This window comes from Syngnathus typhle, linkage group LG8, assembly GCF_033458585.1.
Source record: "Syngnathus typhle isolate RoL2023-S1 ecotype Sweden linkage group LG8, RoL_Styp_1.0, whole genome shotgun sequence".
Classification (NCBI taxonomy): domain Eukaryota; kingdom Metazoa; phylum Chordata; class Actinopteri; order Syngnathiformes; family Syngnathidae; genus Syngnathus; species Syngnathus typhle.
The window spans coordinates 9,394,014-9,418,842 of NC_083745.1; the positions used below are offsets into that span (position 1 = coordinate 9,394,014).

At 41.1% G+C, this 24,829-nt stretch overlaps 1 long non-coding RNA gene across 1 annotated transcript in view; it reads left to right on the forward strand.

The window, feature by feature from the left end:
- LOC133158556 (uncharacterized) overlaps nt 1-2,775 on the forward strand; it is a 70,987-nt gene extending 68,212 nt beyond the window's left edge. The window contains exon 3 of the long non-coding RNA XR_009715237.1: nt 2,614-2,775. This is a non-coding gene — a long non-coding RNA (uncharacterized LOC133158556). The remainder of the gene's footprint in view (nt 1-2,613) is intronic.
- Nucleotides 2,776-24,829: the final 22,054 nt, after the last annotated feature.

Here is a 24,829-nt window from a genome sequence, read left to right on the forward strand (position 1 = left end):
CCGTATATTAATATAGGTCGTGATTGTGGTACCTATTTATTTTTTAGGGAGCATTTGGTCTAAAAGGTTTGAAAACCACTGCAGCAAACGGTTATGTATCTGAATGAATTCATGTCTACACATTGGAAGGTTGTATATGGCAGCACTAGGAAGGCATAAATCATATTCTGTAATTGTAATTATTGGCAGGCAGTGACCAAATTTTATGGCACCTAAACACTTAAACATTTTACAATATCCTAAAACACAATGTTATTTTTGTTTTGAGCAAGGAATTTTCTTTGGGAGCAGCGCTATTACATCTGGCACGGCTAATTCGCAATCCAGTCAGAAAAAGCTCGTGTTAGTGTTGGACCAATAAGCTTGGGGACAAATGAATCATTTTGGTGTCATTTTGAGGTTCTAATTTATATAATTTGTGGTATAGTCATTTAAGCGGCATGCTTGTTGAGTGACACCGCATACAAATGATGTTATTTGTCATCTGTGATGGAATATGAGTGCTCTTTTCCTCCATCTACAGAGTCCTCACCTATGAAAGCATTGTTGCTGCTCAAAAGAGTCGTTTTGTTTGCTGTGCTTTGTATACATACTATATACACTACACATACATATGAAGTGTGTGTATAGACATATACTTATGTATGGATACGCACTAAGAAAATGGAGTTATCAATATTTAAAGCAGAATTTGTTGCAGAGGCTGTGCAAAAGTCATTTCTTGATCTTTCCAGATATTTATCTCATGGTTTCTTATTTTCTTTCAAAGCCAAGGCAATGTCATAAATGAACAGACAACATTTGTGATTCATTATAAAATTTCACAAGTCAAATAAAATCTTTGCAAAGCATTGTCGTTAAACAGAATTGCTCTGATTCGTTTCCCTGGTCACAAAACATGTTTGCCTAGCCACTTGTTGCTAGGCAAAATGAAATCAATAAGTAAAATACTATATGCCCATTAAACATATACTGCTTGAATGGCATATTAGGTACTATATAAAAGCCCTCTCTTACTCTAATAAAAAATATCAAATTTTTTGGAAGGAAATGAAAATGGCTTAGATTGCTGAATCTGGCGGGGTACTGTTCCCAATGCCGCGTATTCAGATCGCTGTAGGCCAGCTGGTTCCAACTTGGACTGATGGCAAAATAAGCGAAAACAGCCATGTTGTTAGCGTGAGTAGGATTTGTACACACAAACCCTTATTAACACAATCACGTCACAACCCCCCTTGCCTCATCCCTGGCTTGAATGGAACGTATCGGAATCTGAGGGCAGACAGGAAGTCCTTATTGTACTAGTGCAGAGATCCCGGAGCCAGACAGCATACAGGAGCCATGTCACCCCTGGCCGGACTAGGCATATCTTTGTGCTTGCTCACCGCGTAACAAAGAAGCAAATAAACACTGTTACCCTCATCGGTCTTTGACTGTCATTCCAATTAGGCAGTGTAGTGATGGAAATCCGTGGCCTGTGTTTTTCCCAGCCACGCTGTTACCTCTGACCCCCACGGCTCGTGCCTGAGGTGATTTTCTTTATTAGTCCGTGGGGTCAGTATTTAGCCCCGTAGCCATCAGTAGCGGGTTTAAATCTGCAGAGTCAACACTCTGCCTTCCTGGCTGTTAGCTGTATTAACACACTGAAGCCCCACAGCCCTTCCACTCCCACTCCCCAAACATCCTCCCTCAGGCCAGATAACATCTCTTGGGCCATCCATTCACGAAGCAACCCAAACCCTGTTCTGGTCAGAATTCAACAGGCTGTATGAGGTTGATGAGAATCTTGAGCTTGATTTTGAACATCACAGATTAAAGGTTATCAGGAGGAGAGGTTAAAAAAATGGACCCAAAAGAATTTAGTGAACACAACGCGGAGGTTTGCTGATTCAACCATATAGCACTGTCTTCTTTTTTCTCTGGATTTCCCCTTATTGCAAATAGAACTAAAAGGAAGAGTGTTGACCAAGTGGTACATTTTCCAAGAAACATAGCCTTTGGCGTTGAATCAGTGCATATTTTTGTTACTGTAAATCATGTTGTTTTTTAATTAGCATCCTCAACTTCTCATCCATTGTGGTTTCACTCTGAGATTTGTTCCTGCTTGGCTTTTACTTGCATTTTTCTCAACATATTCCATCAATTCTCTGACAGAGTAGAGACAAATGGTAATTACAAGGAAGCGTAAATCTCCTCAAGAATAAAAATGGGATGTTATAATTTATCAAAATAGGTCTCATAAAAGGACAGGCAGTTTCTTTTTAACACATCACCCATCTTATTTCCATTACCTAACAAAACAAGAATTGCACGCTTTTTGCCAATAGTCTATTATTTTAACCAGAACATTAGTATATATGCATGCCTAAAATTCTGACAATAGCACATTACAGCATGAGTTGCCAGTACCTGGGCCAAATCAATATTTGCACCACTGAAAGATGGGCGCAAACCCTCCAATTTTCAAAATGTCCTTTTAAAAACTCCACGGGTAAATTCTCTGTGATGGAAAATCAAAGCTAACAATTGAAACGCTTAACTGCCCGTAAAGATTGATACTGACTAAACTGCACAAACTGTATGTTAAGGTTGTTGCTCTTCCACTTCCTTTAGGTGTCTGAAGAGAAGTCTGTTGCTGATCGTAAACAACAAATCAAGATTACAAATCTTCCAGCATCTGTGGACTGACTCGCAATATTGAATATGCGACAACAAAAAGATTATACTTCCCTTGTTCATTTTTGTCTGGATCCTGAGGGTAAAGTGAAAAGCATCTTGACAGGTAAGAGATTCTCCATGACATTTTTTCATACTGTCCATTCACTTTGTGTAGGGAAACTAACGGTGAGTGCTCATGCTTGAGAATGCAGAAGTAAGCCAAAGTCGACAAACAAAATCATGCATCACTTTATGTTTGCTTAGTAATGCAAAGGTCTGTTTGGGAAGGCGAAAAATATAGTTTGGAGCTCTTCAATTTAACAATCAGCATTATGAATAGATACTGAGGTACTGGGAGTGCGGCCAAAGCGAGGTAGTGCTGGGATACGTGTAACTCTTTTTCGAATATTATCAACACTACTACTTCTACTGCTACAGCTGTTTATTTTTTCCATCTTTTCAAATTGTGCACCCCACAAAACATAGTGCTTGGAGTAGCCACCCCTCCCTAATCTCATCCCCTTTGGCTACCTGAACTTAATCTCATAAGAGATCTTAGCTCCACAAAACCCAGTCAATTTGGGTAAGATGATGCCTTGTTAGCGGTGGTCTCTAAAGAGCAGTGAGGACAATGGATCAAATACCAATGACGATGCTTTGAACCATTGTCTTTCCTCTCTTCCCGTCTATTAGCGCCGCTCAGTGCCAGTGACCCACCTCCCCTCCTGGTTTGCCTTCTGCCGGAGTGAAAGTGACACTTTTTCAAAGAGCCTCCGACCTAGATAACGTCTCCTTAGATAAAAATATATCATGCGTTAACAGCCATACTGGTGCAGCAATCTGATAAAAGCCTGGAATTCCCCGATATGAGTTTCAATCTATGCTGGCAGATCATGTTTACTCTGCAATAAGAAAAAACAAGTGAGGCGTTATGAATTGACGCTATTATTGCTTTCAATTGCAGGAGAAATCAATCTCTCAGTCTTTGGTTATGAGCCTTTTGTGGTTCCTTTGACTTCCCTGACCCATTAAAAACATTGGCCCTGAAATATGAGTCATCCACAGCGAGCTCAAACAGAAGTGAGCTCAGGAGAAAGGTTTGGCAAATTAACTACATGGTGGCTGAAGGAGACATCAATTTCATAATCCAGTTTTGCAATACAAGACATGCGCAAACAACTGTCAAGGAGAGGCCACTTGTGTAACTGGATGCTACTTGAGACGCAGATTGGGGAGGCTTGCCGGCTTCCATGTCACGTTTCCACAGAGAGTACTTGGGGCGAAAACACCAGTGCAATTGAGAAGAACTTGAACCCTTGGTATCAATCTCTGCGTGTCTGCGTGATAAAGACTGATGACAGAGGAGTTGATCACACACCAAGGGTGGAGTCCACGCATATTTGTCTGCAGCTCTACAGTAAATGTTGCCGTCTCCACCCAAACTCTAACCACTGCGCATTCTCTCTGCCTGAGCTGTTTGCAGACATATTGCACACAGCTCATGTGCCCTGATTCCATCGAGCATTTCCAAAAGACAAGACCACAAGGAGGGTTTGTAATGAGAAAACAACATGTATGTGTTCAGCAAGAGTGAACAGGAGAAATTTAGAAAACCTCATTCAAGCAATCTCTGGCTCCATTATTTTTGCCAGCTGGCACAGACAACCTGGCAAAAGAATCCGCCTGTGTGTAATAGATCGTAAAGGTTCACTGGGAGCCTGACTGACTTAGCAATGTAACCTAAATCCATTCATGCAGCTTTATTGCATAAGCAAGCATGGCAATGCAAGACTTCACCAAAACAGCAAAACAAAAACTAAGTGCCTTGGCTCCGTTTTCAGGTCTGAGCAACTCTCGCTGAAGCCTGGAGCCAAAAATCTCTTATCACGTAATGACTCTGAAATTATTGGCATGGTGGTGGAAATCATCTTCAGTTCACGCATGTCAAACGGGTGATGGGAATCTCCCAAAAATTCAAACAGCCCATTGGAGCCACATTATAGCTGCAGTTGTAAGCAAACTTTCACTGCCTTATTGTGTCCTTTTATTATGTGTTGTTTTCCCTGGATTAACACTACTAAATCTGGAGTTTGTACTGAGAATAGCATTTAAAAAGAAGTCATCTTACCTTAACACGAGCAGTATTTATTATTATTCCACGTTACCAAGACATTATGAGTTTGCGTGCATTCTGTTCAAAGATGAGTGACACACTGCATGGGCATGAACACAAAGCTGGCTGGCCGACAGAGAAAGGATTAAACAGAATTAACAGAGTCCAGATGAAGGCCACATGCACATGCATTCAAACACACTGACACACTGCTCTTGAAATGCAACAGCATGATCCAAAGCTAGCCGTTGTCATCTCAGCATGGCACCTTGTGTGTTGGATCTCTGCAAAAATATGCGCTGGATGCTTTTGACTGTGGCACCGTGACTGGTCTTGCACATGTGTGTTTTTGTTTTGTTTATAGATTTGTTGTTAAAAGCTGATTATCAAGGGCCAGATGGACCGCAGTGCAATGGCACCCTCCGGCACATGCACACACACGCACGCACACACACACACACACACACACATCTGTATGCTTAGAGAACAAAGAGAGACAAACTGGGTCACCTCTTACTTACACCAGATTGAATTTTGTGGAGAAAATTTTAATCAATCTATTTACTATTTTCTCACCATGGTAACCACCATATAATCTATATCCAGCATACATTGAGTATTATGTACTGTATATATGATAAAATCACAGTCTGGCCAGAATGCAGTTGTTAAGTAAACTTATTCTATGAAATCTATGAAGATTATTATTATTAGCGCTACTACTGCTACAATATATTCATTTAGGAGATCTAATATAATGGATAGATGGCTTGATCTCTCTTTACAAAATAATAAGTTTTGATTTAGGCACGTGCACAAATAGACCCCCTGTGGTCCTCCAGCACCAGCCCTTTTGCTCCGGTGAGAAAAATGGAGCCCATTTTATTTCTTGAAAAAAAATGACCCTTTCTGTCATTTGTAAATAGCTATAATTGTCTTAACAGAAATTATAAAATGAGATAAATAATGTCCGTGTGCTTACCTGGTAGATATTGTTAGAGTGCGTTAGATGATCGGAAAATAGCTCTCACAATTTTTCTACAACACACAGCCACAATAAACAAGTAAAAAATAATAATGTCTTGTTGATAATGTTACTCAAAACAGAGCAGAATTATTTTGCATATACTTGTAGCTTGAAGATGCAGGTCTTGGATTTCATCGGGTTGTCCGATTGTACCTAATTTTCTGCCATTTCTTGTGCAAACAGTGCAGAAATTGAGGGTTTCGTGCAATGGTTGCCAACATGATGCCTGTGGACACCAGGTACACACCAAGAACCTGATGAGGTCCCATAGGTCTCTTCTAAAAATCGCTCACCAGTAATGGATGTTCTAGGAATGTTGTCGAGGTGAACGTTTGAAACGGTAAACAATGTCAGAGATCTACTTAAATGAAGTGCTTATTGATAAACATTCATTTCTTAATTATGTTGAGATATTATTAACTTGGCCAGTACCAGTGACCCAAACGCCAAATGTTCCAAATCGGCTAAGGTCAATTAACATTCCATGGATGGAATAATCATATGTATCCTTCAAAAAGTTCAGGGGCGCACCTTCTTCCAGCTGACTCTTTGACCTCTTGTTCCCACCAACAGGATCAAAGTTGAGCTTCATTTTGTCCTTTTTTAATCAAGACTGGCCTCTCAGTGATTAACGTTGGGCAGAACTAGGGTGTTCACACCAATATGTTTCCTCTAGATTAGAACGAAACCTATTCTTTCGACTGAAGGAAAGAAATCAGTCAAAGAACACAGTGAGTTATTTTTCTTCATTCACCCCCGCTCCCAAGTCTTCATTCCGGACAACAATGGGAGGGCCTGCTTATTTTAGAGAATTAAAAGGGAAAACAATTTAACAGTAAAACATGGTTTTAAAAGAACAGCGGAAGTGCCACTTACATGTGACAGGGCTGTAAATCAGTCAAGAGTTTTTCTTTTTAGTCACGCACTGTCTGAGGAGAATCCATAAGTATGCAGCATGTTTTCTATTTCTATATATCCGTTACCATGAAAATGTTTGTGTTTTTGACTGAAGCTTGTGCTTAAGGTTTAATCTTGGCTGTGTGTGTTTAACCATAGTGTGGTCAGGATATTGCTTGTTTTCAAGATTTTTTTTAAAGATTGTAATCTGAACCTGTTAACTAATCAGTGATTTTGGTTTAAACCACAGGAATATGAATGATATTGATGTTGGTGATTTTACAACGTTCTGTATTAAGTCAGTCAATCAGTTTGACCATATTTATTATAAAACTCTAGTTCATATTATTTGGGGTTTGGGGGCTTTAAAAACAAGAATTAAGTGCACAAACGCTTGGGATTCTAACGCAGAGTTCAAATTAGACCGATACTCTCAAGTATGCATGTAAATAAATGCAAATACAAAGTGACTTTGCCTAGCCCATGTGGCAATGTACGACTCCACTTAACTGGATTCAACTCGCATGTGTGCCAAGAGTGCCATATAGATAAGGAAGGCCAAGAAGAAGTAAGTAGAAAGGTTACAGCGATATTGACCTGGCTCAAGTCACCTAGAAGTATGCAAACGAGTCCGAAGCTAACACTACCCTTGTTTGAGTGACCTTAAAGGTCAGTTTGGAGGGGGGAAAATGGTCACACAACTGCTTAATCTGCACAGTTTTTAATGTGGCAAAGACTGACATTACCAAACTCATCAATAAACAAACACAAAATCGGGTGTAATCACATGACATCAGTGGCGTAGCCAAGCCAGGGCGGCGCCCCGGTTAGGACTCCCTGCTCCCCGGTTGAAAAAAATAGAGCTTTTTCGATTCTTCATTTTCATGCCTTTTTCTTTCAGTCTTGCGCGAATGTGTTTCCGCTATTCTATGTGCGCGATGTTATCCATTCACCGTTTGCCTCCCGGACCCGGATGTTGTTTTAGCGATCAGCGAACGACGTGGGTGATGTTTGATTTTTTTTCCTGTGGGCGCGCGCCCCTACTGGAAAAGTTCCTGGCTACGCCACTGCATGACATCCAATGCTAGATCATCACACCGCGTCTTCAGGCAATTGTCTCAGTTGATGTCTACTCTTGTGCAACTTTGCAGAAGACAGTCGATTTTTCTTTTTTTTTTATCTGTTTTTTTGGGGGGGATGGCAAGTAAAATGTTTTCAAGTCTAGACATTGTACCAAAATAGACATACTGAATGGATTTAGCTGTGTTGCCAGCTATATCCTGCCCACAGGATCATTGTACTTTCTCATGAGTGAAACAAGGCCTCTTCCGTCCTGTGACTTCACAGTTCAATTGACCTGTCAGACAGACTGGGAATGTTGATATAGCAGTAAGGATGGCTGCGATAAGGCTGCTGTCTAATTTACATTTGAGTACCTGCAGGGTACACTGACTCAATACTTGAATGGAAAGGCCACACGAGAAGTTTAGATTGAAGCAAATAAAAGGAGGGTTGAAGAGGAAATAAAGAAATAGACTATTTTAAATTAGTAAGCAATCACTACTACTTTTCAAATCATTCATTTAAATATTGAGACATGCAAGCTGAGAAATATTCTCTTCCACACACCAGTCAAGATATTAGCTACAAACTCCAATGTGCTCCATTTTAAAGATGACAAGAAAGCCAATAAAACCCTAGAATGACAAACTTTGTGGTTTGCTGCCACTTCCTGCTAGGGACAGGAGGGATATGTGATTGGCAGAGAAATTCACTTCCTGTGAATCTTTTGGATTATTTGTTTTGTCAGTGGCCCATCACAATTAAAAAAAAAAAAGAAAAAAGCTTTGTTGACCGTTTAGTCTCCGCGCTTCGGCATGCGTAATGTCTGCCTTTCATTCAACTGAGGCAGTTACATGAAAAGCTTTCAGACACCAGCATTGTGCCAGTGATGACATCATCATTTGTTCTCCTTGCAAAGCAGAATGTTAAGGAGGGTGATGTGACGAAATCACCTCTGCTTGCTAACGTGTCAACGCCCAATTAATACGTGTCTGAGTGTGTGTGCCATAACTTGTTTTATACTGTGAGTGTTTATGGTCATGTTCTGTGTTTGATAGAAAAGTAAAAGTGGAAAAAAAGTAAAGCAATTTTCCTCTGTCATGAGGTCAAAAGGCCTATCGCTGGGAAACCTTCATGACCGAAGCCATTATTCCTGAGATGGAATGTTAAATAAAAGACCATGCTGACCTTTTTAACGTCAGCTTTTTTTATCCTTACATTCACAGGAAAAAATAAATAGATACATGAATAATATCTGTACTCTAGATGGCACCTTTCGTCATGAAATGTGATACTGTTATTATTGTTGACCACATGTTGGCTTAACCTACAGTTGGCACTGATGTTGATTACTTGTATTTTATGTACCGTCGATTTTAAACCTACATTGGCCAAAATTAGCCCACAAGCCCAATTTATATTTCAGCGCTGACTGCAGATAAAGACGAGGGTCTTTGTGTCTGTGACAGATGGAATGTAACCAGGGATTAACTGGACTTCAAATGGGCTAATTCATCTCAATAATGACCATCTATGATTGCAATTTGTTTCAGACTCGCATTACAAAATACAGTTATGTACGCGCTTGAATCATCCCCTCGTCGAGACTCGTCTATGTGGCTCATGTACCGAAAGCCAAAACAGGCATCACACCTATAACGTCTCTCTGAGCAATCAGGGCTAGTCTCTGCGGTGTCCACAGTGGTTAATATTGACGTTAAATCTCCTCCTCCCTAAACACCATGTATTTATTGCAAGGAGCGACATCACGGTTGGAGAAGTCATTTAGGAAAAGAAAGGATGGCGGAGGCATGAGGAGCCGTTTTCCCACCCATTGCATCTCTCCCTTGCATTTCAGTTGAATTCTCCTGTCCTCACGCTGCAGTCTCAAACAGAAGAAGGCTTCAAGGAGAGGCAGCTCCAAGTCAGACAGGGCTGAAAGAAGCGTATTGTGAGGTCACATTCTTTGCAAATGCAAGCAGGAGCCAAGTCAGTAGCTGGCGGAATTACCCCCATGAATCATGCCCATTGTGATGTCTACCCAGGATGAGAACATGGAAAGGAATTAGGTATGGTAGAGTCTTATCAGTTTCCCATTCGGACCCTCGTGTCCACTGGGCGTGAGCAGTCAGGACCTTCAGCAGCTTTGTGGCCCATGTAGAGCCTGAATGTGGAAATCCTCCATTGCCATGTGTTGTTACTTAAGGATGTGATGCAGCCAAGTTACTGCGCACTTTTCCATCCACGCCCGTCCTCCTGTCTGTGCACTTCCTTCCCTCCCATTTACCCAAGATCTTTGTGGTAGGTCTCGGAGTTCAGGCAATATTAGGTTGCACCTCATAAAACATTTCAGACTGTGTAGTGAAAAATAACAAATGGAAACATAGGCAAATGTAGCATTTTGCTTATGGCTTTTTTGAGCTGTTTAAAATGGTTGAACAGCTATTACACATTCACACCTATGAGGGAGTCTCAAAGTCTCTTTGCTTTTGGAATGTAGGAGTCCCTGGAGAAAACAAAGAGAATATACTAATCAAACTTCAATTAGATCAAATAGATCTCACGCCTCTGAGGCAGATGGACTCGCCATGATTGCAAAGTGTGTACACTCCAACAGAATAAAAAAAGAACAGATGCTTTACTGAACAAGGTCTTAACTAAGGTAAAAATGTGTTGTGCTCTTCAGGAGACTTTATTTTTAGAAAGTTGTACCTCCAGGTGTACAATTTCTTATCACTGGACGAATCAACAAAGGAGCATTATATAATTGAAATAATCTAAAACCTATATGGTACACTGGTATAGATCTGTATTGAAAAGTCCTTCTGCTATTGTTGCTTATGACTTAGACATTCTTGAATGCTTGCCAATGATCAAGAGATATAATAAGAATACCGTTGAAGCTTCAGCCAGTTCTTTTTTGACTATCAGAGTTCATGCTGTTCAGTTCAGTTTTATTACAACTCTGTTCTCCTTGACAGATGGATGAGCATAAAAGAATGAAGTCGGCACAATGAGGCAGGAAAGACAACTGGGTGGGAAGTAGCACATCAGCATGTTCTACTTGACAGTGAGATCAAAAGCTGTGTGACTGTTGTAATATTACTTGCGTGTGACATTTACATCAACGCCGGGCAGAACAGGACAGGGTGTGGGTGAAAGTCATCCCGCCTCCTCCAGCCCCTCCTCCCAGGCACTCCCTGCCTGGGAAGGGCAGCCTGGGTGCGGCTGGCATGGAGCTGCGAGGGCCCCTCATAAGGGCATGACACAAGCACTGACTGCATACATCCGGGGAGTGAAGTCTTTGTCATAACATAGCTCTCCACAAAACAAAATAAACAGAGAAGAGGAAGAAAGGCAAGGGTGGGAAGCGATAAGACCAGGGAGGAAGCCTCAGAGAGGATAGCGGTAGTTGAGGAATGGAGGTCGTAGCACAAATCGTGACGAAAAGCTCGCCCAGGTTGAAAACTATTGAGGAAGCCCCAAGTCCATTGGGCTAAATAGCAACCAGGTGCTGTTGTTGCTGTGGTGGCTTTTTTCACTGAGGTGTAAACGACCCGCTTCTTTTCATGCTCCAACACGGGAGGTCGGGAAGCAGGCCAGACAAGCGCCGTGTCTCCTTGGGCTATTCCTCTCTCCTTCTCACCTCTATCACCTGAGTTCCATCAGGAGTCTTGATCCTTGCTGGAGCAGGCTGATTATTGTTTTGGATTGGCCATTATAATTTATTTAAATTGAGTTTTTATTCATTTTAGTTATTTTAGTCATTGTGTTTACACTAGTACCTTATAGTTTTGGTATTTAGTTGTAGGCTTTTGTTTGTTTGTTTGTTTGTTTGTTTTGAAATTTGTTGTATTTTGTGCAACATTTAAAAAAATACTCGTCAGCATTGTATGGTAAAAAAGTCCACTTATAATGGTGGACTATAAGGCGCACCAGACTATAAGGCGCACCTTCAATGAATGGCCCATTTTAGAACTTTGTCCGTATATAAGGCGCACCGGACTATAAGGCGCACGGGACTATAAGGCGCATCATTAATGCAATCACAATTTAATAACTTGAAATAGTGAAAACAATAACTATCAATAATGTTAATATCACACAACACACCAAATAAACATGTAAAGCTTACTTTAATAAGTACAAAACAAAACAGTCAGATAGATCGGTAAACTAAAAAGGTAAAGTTCCATCCATCCATCATTTTCTATTTGGTTCATATATAAGGCGCACCGGACTATAAGGCGCACTGTCAGCTTTTGAGAAAATTTGAGGTTTTTAGGTGCGCCTAAATGTATGTGTGTTGTATGTATTGAGAAATAATCGTTAACGGTGCACTTTCACTCTGTCCTACATATTGACTTTAAATCTTTCATCTCCTTAGAGAAAAAAAACAAGCAAATGAATCACATTTCACATGGACTCTTTATTTTGAGCACATCCCAAAACCTTGGTACTCAGAGCAGGATTGATGACTGTGTACTCAGGTGAACCCACACAGCGAGGAGGTGCTTAATCAAGATCAGGGGATGCTTTGAGAATAATTGTCAATTTTTGTCTATGTGAAGCCCTTTGAGACTGCTTGTGATTTACATAGGGTTATACAAATAAACTTGACTTGACTTGACTTTGCACCCTTTGTTGCCCCTCATGGCTTCTGTATCACTTTGTGCAAGTCAAAACAAGAATTTCAGTCCGGTAAAGATCCCTAAGAGCCTCCTCTCCTCCTCCCTGCTGAATATTTGCACTCTAAGCTGCAGTTTTGTGTTCCCTATTTGCTCCTTTTGCTTCTGGTTTCATTTCACCTCTGGTTTGCCCTCTTCTAGGACTACAAGTTGCAGTGAACTTGTTCTTCCTGTGTCAACTCTTAGAGTGGATGTATGCAAAAACATCCACTCAGCGGCCACACAAACCATTACAGGAAGCCGCATTGGGGATAAACCAGGCGGAAAAGCCACTCATGTTTGAGATGACCGTTCGATGCGGTATGTTGACATGATACGGGTCGGTGTGGTATCGTCACGCGCCTTCATCTAAAAGCATCTTGAGGATTTTAGTCATAAAACACACTGACAAGAGAACAAAGACAGAGCTCTGATCCTAAAGTTCTGTAATGACTGGTTGTGTGTCATCCAGTAGAGACTGATCACATTTATGTTTGCAGTATTTAGGTCTGTGATCCTCCTGCTCAATACTGCTGCCTGGCTGAGTACACTGTCTCACATTGTGGGAAGGGAAGAGACTCTGGAATCTTTCCAGGTTCATTATCAGTACCACGCAGGCCTTCCAAGGAGGGTGTATCCAGATTTATGTGCACATTGACTGAAGTATAGCATGGGTGGAGAACTCGCAGGTGAAAGTAAATGTGTGTGTGTGTGTGTGTGTGTTCGTGCGTGCGTGCGTGGCCATGCACAAGGTGTGTTTCTGTATATGCGTTTGTACATGCCACTGATTAAACATTGTGTGTTTCTCACTTTAAAAGTATCTATAGTCATGACATTCAAACAAAAATCACTCTTATTATTTATCGTTTGTGCCTTCTTGTTTTTATATTGTGTCGTTTACTTGTATGTCTATCGTGTACTATGTCTCGTCACCGTGGGATAGAGGAAACGTAATTTCGGTTTCTTTGTGTGTCTTGACATGTGAAGAGATTGACAATAAAGCAGACTTTAACTTTGACTTTGAAAATAATTGTATTTAGTGGCACATTTGGGAGCTGTGGCGACACAAGCAATAAAAATGTGTTTGGCACTGTCATGCAAAACAAATCAGAGATCAAAGCTTAGAAAGAATTAAAAGCAGTTTTGCAGGATTTAAAATGATTCTTTTTTTGGAGAAGCTCGGAGATATGCCGCCATTAAAATAATAGGAAAATTACTTTGAAAGTGTTGTTGCACATAATGTACTGTATATGCAAAGTCTAACGAACTTGAAAAAAAAATGTACGTTTACAAAGACACTTCTCAGTTTTGATTGATTTTATAGTATGATAAATAGTGTGCAAGTAGTTTGCTCTGGTATAGAACTGTTCCAAAAGGTGAGCAAAATCTTAGAAGCACACAGAGGGCGATGTGAATTTATCTCTCGATTCAACACATGCAAATTCCCACTGCCACCCTTGAGTTTAATTCTTCTGTACATTTCAGACACATTTATTAAGCAGTCAAATTCAATTGACTTCAATTACAGATATCAACACCAGTTTCAATAACTGATATTTTCTGTACATATCGCTAAGTATCATACTGTACAGTTTATTACTACTACTGATGTCATAACATTTATAGCTCTCATTTTAGAGAACTGTTGGCTTTCCAAACCCCTTTCACTTGTATCAAGCAATTATATTTCATTACAATTAATTTCCACAGTGACGCACCCCTTTTCCATGGCAATGGACAACAGAGAAAGCCCCATTTATTTATTAGATCCTCCGTGGTTTTTCTGCCTGGGTTTGAGCTCATGTTCCGTAGATTTGATGAGCGAACAGCAAAAGTTATTGTGTTTTGGATCAAGTCCATGTTCTGACCCAATCCTTCAGACTCCAGTTCATTCAAATGACATGTTAAAAACATCACAGTGTAACTGATGTGGCAAAGCCACTGGAGACCAAAATGAATTTAAAAAAGGTTAGACACTATGTGTTATTTCTGCATTCAGTGGGTGCATTCCTTTTACTTTCCAAAAAACTAAATTCCCCAGCCTGGAGCACATAACTGCGATAGGCACTGGAATGCACCCATGCATGAGTACCACATAAGCCATAATCAAAGCCATGTGTTTCTTGATGCACTGTATATTTGGAAGAAAATGCAAGGCAACAATTCAAGCTATTCGATTAACACCCCACATCAGTGTCCTGTCTGTGCTCAGCCCTTAGCAATTAAACCACAAGTAATCAGCATACAGTGTTCTTGCAAATTGTTTCTATTCCAGTCACTGATGCATCGTCAGGTTTGACTATTCCAAAGGGATACTACATCATTAGCTGGCAGTCTGGAGTTCTGAAACGAAGAGGTTCTGTTGTCGCTTTGATCTTGGCCCAACACCTGCATCCGAAGTCTCGGAGAAATCCTTTAAAAGTTATGTTTGTTTGGTTGCCACGGAGACTTGGGCTCTCATCATCCTGCTATCTAGTCTTTGATATTGTTCTGGAAAAGGTCACACTGAGGTATGAGGAAAGGCCAAAAGACATAATAGTCATTAAATGATTGAACCAAAAACATGGGCACTGAGTCATTTTGTGTCGACGTTTGCCATGGCTGCGACTTAGGAGGCACCTGTGTTCCATCAGGATGCCATTAAAGTCTAAAATGATCACGTTCAGGATCCTACTCAAACATCCTGCTTCTACCATGCTTGTGTGTGTGTGTGTGTTACCAGGCTATGTTTTGTTTTAATCAGTTTGCCTGTAATCATGATGGGATGAGCGATGCGGGTAAAACAACTTCCTGTTTCTCATTCTCCGTCTTGACCTCCCGGCCCCCCTTCATGGGCTGAGTCATAGCTGGGTAGCGGCCGTGCATGTGTGAAGATGAGGGGAAGTGAGCTCACTGGTGAGGCCTCTTGGGACCAAATCACTGTCTGTTAATTAACCACAGAATGGCCCCTTCCCAGGAGCACTCAACACGTAGTCTGCCAGTTACAGCAAGGCTAAAAAAAAAATTGTCCTATGCAACTGTATTGCCCTGTCACTCTTTAACTGATACGGCAATTATAAAACTTTACAAGACATACAGAGAACAATGTTATCAAAATTGTTAGTTTGGAGGAGTCTCTTTGAAAGAAAATTCTGTAGTTGGCATGCCAGGCCAGTAGTTGGTGATGTGACTCTGTAAAATCAACTAACTAATACCGCCACTGGTAGCCAACGATCTGCCATTTTATTTTCTTGCAAGTTACAGGGAAGAGCTATCATGTCAAAGTGGTCGTGGATTCTCTGAATAGAGTTTTAGCACAATCAAATAAATACACTTTCTTCATTTGGGTGTATATTCCTAGCTTTAATTTAACATGTGTCCATATCAGTGACTCTCCAACGTGTTTTAAATGTAACGAGGCTCTGATGATGGTACTCGGACCAGGCTGCTGCCATTTCTTGTGCAATGTGTTCCATGTGGATAGGTAGAGCCAACATACATTTACCTGGCGTCTGGTTGAATAATGTCCAAGATGCTTTCCTTGAATAACGAAAGGAAGTGAGGATCACGATTTGCAACAGTCAGCTTTGATTTGTGGAAATGGAGACCACCAGCTTGCCTTGGCTCATTGCAACGTTTAACTGGCAAAGCCATCTTCTCTGGGGCTCAAAGCAAAATGTCTGAAAAGCAGCCAAGCCCACACACACCTGACGATCCCGTCTTACGTCCAATAAAAAAAAACATAAACAAGGAGAACACAGATTAAACAGTCGAGACCTTCCATCCATTATCTTGAGTGTGAATTACTGAGCAATCAAAGATGTTGGGCCTTACGCGAGATAATAAATACCTAATAAAAGAATCCATCATGTCAGTAAATGCCGTCAAGACAATTGAATCATTTCTATTGTGGACAAATGACTAAATGTACAGCAAGAATAACCAAAATCTTTCATTTTCGCCCAAGGGATGAACATGTGTTTACTGTTACGGGGAAGGATCACTTTGCTCCTGTGTTCCTCACTGCTGTTCCTCTTGATCTCTAAATTACTTGACATGTTGAAGCAGATGGCCATAACATATTCAATGGCAACCTTCTCAATCAAACATTATCTAATTACTCACATTTGGAGGAACAGCAGAAACAGCTCAATTCTTATCTTAAATCACCATACTACCGCAATTCTTAATATTCGTGGCATGGATGCTTCTGTTTGTGTTGAGTCACACTTTTGAAGCAAAATGCGACTTTTGAAATTCCTGGTTTTAGGAATAAATATAACATTGCAATGATACTTCAGCATCTCAAATGCAGTTCCTGCTGAGTGCTCGTGATATATTGGGCCTGTTTAAGACACTATTATCTGAACAAAAACATTTTAAATAACATTTGAAATACCGTTGACATTCAGCAGTCTTGCAGGATTCTTTTCATGTTCATCAATGAACACTTCACACTGCTGTTGATCCAATAATCACAAAATAAATATTCCTGAATAAATCTTTGCTGTCATCATCGGTTCAAACGCAACAAATAAATTTAGAGAGCTGTTTGACAACCTCTGACGGGAAGCACATTAAAGCTTTGCATCGCGGCATGTGTCATCTGTTAAAGCAGTTGGCATGGCACCATGTTGATGTAATATGGCAGTCATTATCAAGCCGCAGCCCCCGCCAAGGGAGGAATACCCTCAAATGTCATGTCTGATCAGCTTTGTTGAAAACCACACTGTCTACGCAAGCAAATTTGTCACATTTGCAGCATGTAGAGCCACATTGACTCCACAATTTATGCTTTTTTTATCAATCCTTAAAATGACAATCATTAATTTAATTGTTCTTGCTGATCATGACAGCACAAAAACCTCCACTTTTAGCATACTCTGTATGCCAAAACAATACAATATTTGCCCAAACAAATGCATGTCATACATAGAACTTGTCTTTGACACAGGCGCTGATATGCTGTACTGAGTGCAACAGGCCTGAATCATGCTTCCAAATCTACATCATAAAAAAAATAAAAATATGACATACATCCGCAACTATAAAATGTCATCACACAGATGCTGTTTGCAGTCCTTCTTTGTAACTCACATTGATCTTTGGAGTGCAGATGGCTTCCTTCCATGTGTGCAGCTGTCAAAACCCTGGCAACCTCAAACATGGGCTCCATTTTCTCTAAAACTACATGACCAGATTTTTACAGGTTTCTAGCAGGATGTTGTCATATAACAAGTAGTATATAGTGTGGTCATTACAATTTTAAACAGTTCTGTGAGTTTAAAAAAGCATGAGCGTCACTGTGGTGTCAAAACTGCTTCCATTAGATGGCAACCTGTGTATCCACCTGTTGCCATTCATACAACAGAAGAAGTCATGCATGGCTTCCTGCAAGTGTATCAGCGTTCAGTTAAACCATCTCACATTTCACACTTCAGCTTGTGAGATCCTAACAGCTAGTGACTTATAATTACTGCAAGAAAGCAGAATGCTTGCATATGTGTCTGCATCCTGTAAATTTGTGAAAATATGGCTAATCCCTAATATCCAGAGGGCAGGGATGGGAGCACTCTGAAACATATCCGGAACATACCTTTCTGTTGTGATGGGGCAAGAGATTAAAGTTTCAAGGCCGCAAAACACAAATGTGGTTCCCTTATGAATTAATGCAAATTGCAACCAGATGAGGCCGATGGCGGGCAAATAAAGAAAGAGAAAATAGATGATGACTGCATGGTCTACTGTAATTAGAAGGAGTGGCCTTGTTGGAAATACCTCACTGAATTGATTAGATTTCGTTTGTCTGCAATGTAACAAATACAGTACTTTATGGATACACGCGTTTTCTATTATGCAGCCATATAAAATCAACATCAACAGTCCTGATTTTTTTTTTTTGTCTTGAAGCTAGTCTATTTTAGTAATACGTTATAAATGCAAGGCATTTCTAATGATTACAATATGTTTTTTTATTTTACTAGGCGGAAGTGATAGCCGGAACATGTCAGGTAATGAAACCTAAATAATCTGTTTGTGATAAAAGAACCAGTAAAATAATTGACAATTGAAAACAAGATGAACATAGTACAACGATTACAATATGTATTTGGGGACAAAATTGTCCTTAGTGCAACTCTTCAGCAGCACTGGAAAATAGACCAGTTTAAACAACTAATGCAAAAAAAATTCCTGAATTTTTTTCAGTTACAACAAAACATGACATGATTTGTCTTCTAACGGATTTTCTCACAAAGGCAGTGAAAGGGGTGAAGGAGCGCTTTGCCTTGTTTTGCTTTCAAAATAAAAAAATAAACCAAACCACTTCTAAAGGCCCGCTCCCATTTGTACATACAGCTAAGCTTTCTGTCTGCTTTTAATACTGTACCAGAGCAGCTGGCAAGCTACATCACACACCTGGGTAAACACACAGCTCGGCTCTCAATGCGCAATAGCTAAACATTGTCTTTAATCTTTATCCTGTTCTGTCTCACAAGACTCATGTTAAACCGCAGCTCAGTCACATGTTCACTGGCACTGTCCTCTCCTACGTAGTGCCATGCATTTTGCATTACCTCAAGAGGCTGACGGCTCCTCTGGACAGTAATGGCCCTCAAGCAGAACTCTGTTTGTATCGGTTCTGATGAGGTCAGCCTGTGTTTTTTGCCACCGCCTTGCTGTTCTGCCTCTCCCTTCCCCCCATGTACAGTATGCCAACATAGCCAGGGAATTAATACAGGGCTCCAAACCACACACACACATCACGTTTTCAACACGCTCAGGCTGCCAAAAGCAGGAAATAGTCTATTAATGTCCCACCTGAAGAACATTTACGTGGTGTAAGCTTCCCTCAGCCATACCTATAGAGAACATCACAATGGTTCACCAACTTGTTTCACATTATTGGAAACGGCTGCTCGTGCGCTGACCTTCCCTCTACTTGTTGGTGACTTAACCCTCGCCTGTAAAACAAAATGAAGGAAAACACCCCGGTTAGAATGGCCTTGTTCAGTATGGAGCAAAGGCCTGCCTTATTCTTTGGGTCTGTAACATCACGTCAATGATTTCCACTGGTATTGAAAATAATTAAGAGTGTTATTTTGGCAAGCAATTTGTACAACAGCATTTTGAAATGGGCATGCGAATGTGTGTTTCAAAGTCGAAAACCACACGCATACAGTATTTGGCCTAGGGTTGCATATAAACAGCCTTTCGTCATTTTTGCCAGTATGCAGTAATTGAAGGATTGGCAAAAGTGCTGACACTCTGTAAGAATTTTAAGTACTTGTGTCAAGAAGACTCAGGTAGAAGGACACATTTTCTCAAGTAAAACTGAGAAAAAAAATCAGACTGTGTACAATCTTACTGTCTTATACTGGATGCTGTAACCTGCTTGGATATCTTTATCTAAATTTGAATTTTTGAAAGCCAGAGGGGTTGCGGTTTTTGGGCTAGCACAAGACACAACATATTTACCATGAATCATTCTTGGATGACATCAAACTGTTCTCTTAAATCAGGCCGTAGATGGGAAATATCTTTCTTCTCCGAATCTGTTGAGTCATTGTCCTTAATACTTCCCGGTTTATGCTCCTTCGCGTCACTGCTGTCCTTTTATTTATTTATTATTATTTTTTTTTTATTAGTCTACTCTCTACTTGGATGTTTTTAATGTTGTCCGTTGAATTTGAAAAAAGTACCAAGCCTATCTTGCCACATTTAGGAGTAAAAATTACAGGCATCTGTTTTCAAGTGGAAGGGGTAACGGTTAAAAATTCAAGGAAGGTACTGTTGGGCAATTGTAACGTGAGGGACTTAGTTAGGGCTGTGCAGGTCTAACTGTTACTTATTTATGCATGCTTGAATGGCATCACACATTGGCCCAGACCTTGAACCCCGTATCGTCCTGAGCGGCAAAGGCTTGCAAGAGTTAGAGAACCTAGCAAATGTTTTTATCGTCAGGGTTTGTCTCAAACCTTCACCACTCAGTGAGATACGGGTTTAAAGGAGAAGCGAAACACCCCCATGTCTCCCTGAGTAAAAGTTTTACAGTGTCCCACCACGCTGTCCAACGCAGCAATGACGCCGTGGTTTAGAAAGTCTGAGCAATTATTGGCCTATTTAAGCTGCTTAAGTGCACTCTAAATAAAGGTTTGGACCACAGTGGATGCCCAAGTTTGCAATGTATAATGACTGTCTGCATTAGCCCACAAGCCAGGTCGCATCTGTCAGGCTTCAGCACCACTGCAGCTAATGGATCCACACTTTATCCCAGTGAGTATCCATGTAAAGCAATCCCCATGGCAACCCACCCACCTTTCTCTCTTCCTTCATATGGCCTTGATGAGATCCAGACTTAGCGCTGAAGCATATTAAAGTGGCCCAACAGTGTCAGCAGGAGAGCTAAATGGAAGGTAGTGAAATCTTTTGAACCTCTGTTACATTACAAAAGTTCTAAACATATCCAGCTGAGTCCAAAGTTCAGGGAAGACATAAAAGCCCTTTCCTATGTTACCTTGGAGGATGATAATAGGCAAACAGCACTAAAACTACTAAGACAGTCCGCATTCAAAGCCTGAGAAGGAAGGACTCCCTGCACCTCTCACCAGCCACTAATGGCCTGTGTGTGTGTGTCACACAAAGCTGATCTGACAGTCGTTAGAGCTCCTCTTTTTTTGCTGCTGGTGATTAAATCCATTAACTATGGGTTAATTAGAATACAAAAGACGTAGTAATTACAGTTTGGTAGGTCACCCTGAAAGCAAAGTGATGGTTGGCTGCTTATAAGCATGACTTTGTGAGCGCCAGACTCCGGAGCAGACTTGTTTTAGAGAAGTCCAACTTACTGCTGACATAGACAATATTTCACCTTCTGGCTGCAGAAGAGAAGAGCGACAATGCCGAGCGAGTGTACACGAGAAAACGGGCTCCTCTGTGGCATTTTAACTGCACACACGATAAATACGAGCTCGCGGTGAAGCCGTGGTGCCCCAGGAATGCTCACATGTGGCCTGGTGGCTTTCACCACCATTGACGAGGGAGTTAGGTGGCTTTTGGTCAGCGGGATTCCTGGTGGATAGCTACATGACGCCGTGGTTGTCCATGCCAGCTTCCTTTCTGGTGCAAGACTCTCGCTGAAGTGTGGTATATTTTTACTCCGCACGCTCACAAAGCAACCAATCACACTATTGTTTACGGGCTGACAGATCTCACTAAAGGACAAATATGCACGGAAATAGAAGCATCTGAAACAAACATGGAACGACATGGCAGACAGCAACATTTCTCAGATAAATTATAACTGTGCGAATGTCTTTCCATATTTATTTATATAACAATAAAATAGCCTCCGCAAGGCCAAAGTTAACTCAGATAAAACTATCTTGGCCTACCGAGGAGGATTTGGAAATTAAAAGAAAAAGCATGGAAGTTTAGGAATTTGAGTACACTGCCAAGTAAAATATGAGATAAGCTCAGTGTTCCTTGGACTACAAGTTTATTAACTTAAATAAACTAAAACTCATACAGGGCTCGTTTAATGTGCAATGACTGATGCAAATTGCTGCAATAGACAGACCCTTCAATTTATTTTGAGATGCTTTAACATAACAAGAACCCTCATCAATCATTTTGGGACTGGCATGGCCTAGGACAGTTATTTGGTGTATTATTTTCATATTATTTTGGTGTCCCTACACTGACGAGGGTGTGTGCACCAAGCTATGGTGTGCATTTGGTCAATGAGCCAATCTGAAGTAGTGCTATCTGTCGTGTGTATGATTGGATGACCGTTATTCATTTTTGGAGTATCGAAGGAAACCGGAAGCACCCGCAAAAAACCCACGCAGGCATCTAGAGAACATTCAAATACCACAACAGAAGGCCGGAGCTAGAATCGAACCCTGCACCTCTGAACTGTGAGGTGGACGTTCTAACTAGTGCACCACTGTGTCGCCGCTGAGGAAAACAATAAATCAAAATTCCTGTTTTAAAAAAAACACATTTCATTTTCTTGCTGCCAAAGTCACAGGACTGAGAAAATGCCTATTTTAAGCTTAACAAGCCAAATAATGCTTTCAGCTCGCTCCCTTATAAGGTTCAGAGTTGACAATACTGACAAAACGTAACAAGCTAAAATAGGACCAAACGTATCCAAGTCAGTCACATAGGAGTCACCTCAGAAGTGACCCAATAAATCTGGGGCTGCACATCCAAATTCAATGCAATGGATTTGGATGTTCATAAGAACGTTTTGGACAGTTCTCTGCTTTTCAAATGTCCTTTGGGCAAAGGCATCTTTCAGTTGAACAAGGCAAGGTCTGCAAAGGTATGCTTGGAAATAAATCAATGCAAAATTCCTCTGACCAAACCTTGTACAAAAGTCTTACCCAGATGATTTAAAGATTGTCGCAGTGTTTTTACTTCCCGGTTGGTTGTATGGCCAAGTCTCCAATTGTTTTTGTTGTCTAGCTGGCTTACAAAAAAGGAGAAGAATAACACAAACTGTGATTAATGGTGCAATGTTCATAACGTCCATTATTATAATACCGCTCCCATGGGCAGATAAAAATCAAATAACCATGCCAAATTATTGATGTGATCCATTTGTCATAATGGAAGGGTAATGTAGGTTCTCAAAAACTGTTTAGTCCTTAAATGGCTTTGCTGAATCAGAAATCGTTAAAGACTGGCATGAATTCACACGCCTCGAACGGAATGTGAAAGCCTTTGACAGTAATTCATAAAACTAACAAAAAACAGTCACCAGTGATTCAGCCGAGTCACTTATGTTGTGGTCAAGCTATTAAAATCTCAACCAAACGTCAATAGCTTTACGAAGGCGTGCGTGTAAATCATGAGACCATGAAACAGTTTCCCTTCCTCACATCCGTCATTGGAGACTAATCTGTTGTCTCCCATAACTTCATGGCTGCCAAGGGTCATTCGCCCTAAGGCACCATCACAGACTTTATCCCCTCAGTGGACAGATGTAGTGGCATAAGGGGGCGGTGGGGGCGGCCCGGATGCCCTCTCTCCGCCGCTCTGACCTCTCGCTCTCCTCCAGAGTCTGAGAAAGGGTCTCGAGGTTGAGGGGGGTCCTGGGGACTGGACACATTGCAGAATTAATTAGACACTCGGTTACCACTGAGCCAAATGTTTGGCCTCCCCCTCCTTGAGGTTAACTCCTTCCTGACAGGCAGGGAAAGTAATGGGGCCTCTGTGGCTCATTGGACCGCAGACAACTCTGCCGTGTCCTCTCGCTGATAAACTGCTCCTAAATGCTGCATTGATGCAGATTCGGATCACACAAACACACACACACGCAGGGAGGAGATGGGATGTGTGAGGCGGTGGGTGACAGTCGGGAATACTTCAACCCATCAAAGGCTTTTGCGGGTCATTTAATGGAAACAAAGGAACTCTTTTGGCGCATTATCTATCATCGAACAACACGCGAGGAGTGATTGAGGAGGCCAGAAAAGAAGAAAGCAAGCGTGCGCCGACAGGATGTCCCTCTGGGTTGACGGCTGAACAAACGGTAGAGAGCTAGGAGAAGGGAGCCTACCTCTGTCGGATGTAAGGTGGGCTCGCAGATGTGCTTCAGCGTGTGAAAGATTACTTCCCCCCTGGTTACTGGTTTTCACAGCACTTTTGGCAACAACTTTAATCAGATGTGTCTCTGCCCATTGCTGAAGTAATCGAACTCATTCGACAGCAGTAATCTGATAGGAGAGGACTTGGAACATTAAGACTCGTGTTTCATTTGATTAATTCATAGCCTACAGGATCTGTCCGATAGAAAGTCAAGCGCAGCATGAGATCATGACCCTGAGTTTCTAAACAATAAACATCTGTAGTGAACCGTGTTGCGCCCTCACCTTTCCTCTCTCATTTCATCGTGCTGTATAGCCTTTTTTTCCCTGCGATAATATATTACAATCCACCTACACATGGTGCGCACACACATACACCTGGAACTGCCCTCCTGTAAAGGCACGCAACCAGCCATGTACAAAAAATATGTCATGACTTGTATGCTGTTGAAAATAGATTACTTCGGCTTGAGGCACATATCACCATAACACCTGTGTTAAAGCGGAGTCTGACTTCTTGAATGCCTGAAAAAAGCTAATATGAGTGGTCCTTACGTGCCTTTCCTTTGACAACATTCTGTTATTTAGTAGTCACCGGTGTATAATCATCCTGGCTTCAGTGATTCCATTTCCATTATGGTTTTAATAAAGATAATCACTGTCGTTGAGAGCATAGCTCTATGTTTTATACTCTCAAATTAGACCTTTCAAAGGAAGGCAAAGTGCCTTTTAACATCCATATACCTTGCTTGTTGTTAAGAAAAGCATATTTAACCATATTTGTTCTTCTGCAGTTGCTCCGCACAATGAAGAACAATTTTTGACCTGTCTG